The sequence below is a fragment of the Myotis brandtii genome, unplaced genomic scaffold (assembly GCF_000412655.1).
Source record: "Myotis brandtii unplaced genomic scaffold, ASM41265v1 scaffold246, whole genome shotgun sequence".
Lineage (NCBI taxonomy): Eukaryota > Metazoa > Chordata > Mammalia > Chiroptera > Vespertilionidae > Myotis > Myotis brandtii.
Window position 1 is genome coordinate 111,887 of NW_005359310.1, and position 727 is coordinate 112,613.

General features: G+C 66.6%; 1 protein-coding gene across 1 annotated transcript in view; it reads right to left on the bottom strand.

The window, feature by feature from the left end:
* Positions 1-532, bottom strand: part of PRSS50 (protease, serine, 50) — a 4,440-nt gene extending 3,908 nt beyond the window's left edge. The window contains exon 1 of the mRNA XM_014540518.1: positions 475-532. The gene's annotated coding sequence lies outside the window, so the exon portion shown is untranslated. The remainder of the gene's footprint in view (positions 1-474) is intronic.
* Positions 533-727: the final 195 nt, after the last annotated feature.

Here is a 727-nt window from a genome sequence, read left to right on the forward strand (position 1 = left end):
CGTCTCCCACCCCCAGCCTCCTGCCGACCCCCCAATGACTCTCCTTTCCTACTGGTCAGAGTGTAAAGATGCTGCCCCAGGTGGACCGGACATCCAACCCCCCAATGGCCTCAGCTCCCAGGCATCCCTCTGCCTGTCCCATGCCAGGCCTCAGAGCACTCCCCTGGCCCCTGGCCCCTGGCCCCAATGACTCTCCTTTCCTACTGGTCAGAGTGTAAAGATGCTGCCCCAGGTGGACCGGACATCCAACCCCCCAATGGCCTCAGCTCCCAGGCATCCCTCTGCCTGTCCCATGCCAGGCCTCAGAGCACTCCCCTGGCCCCTGGCCCCTGGCCCCTGGCCCCCTGGCCCCCTGGCCCCTGGCCCCTGGCCCCCTGGTCCTGGCCAGGCCCTCACAGACTCCCCTGCTTCGACCAAGGCAGACCCTCTCCCTCTCTGGGAACCCCTCCTGTGGTTCAGAGAAAGGCAGGTGACCTAACAGGAAAATGGGCCGCTGCACAGACACAGCCTGGGAGGGACCCTGGCCGCAGACCAACTCAGAGCAGGACTGGCCTCCAGGACGCGGACTTGAATCACGAGGCTCCTTCCACGCCAGGCACCTGATCCCAGCGTGGCGAGGGCGACCACTCAGCTGTGACCCAGGGAAGGGGCGGGGCCTGCATGTGTAACGGCTAAGGCGGGTCCTGCGTGTGCGGTGTGGGGTGTGGGGTGTGGGTGTGGCGGGGCC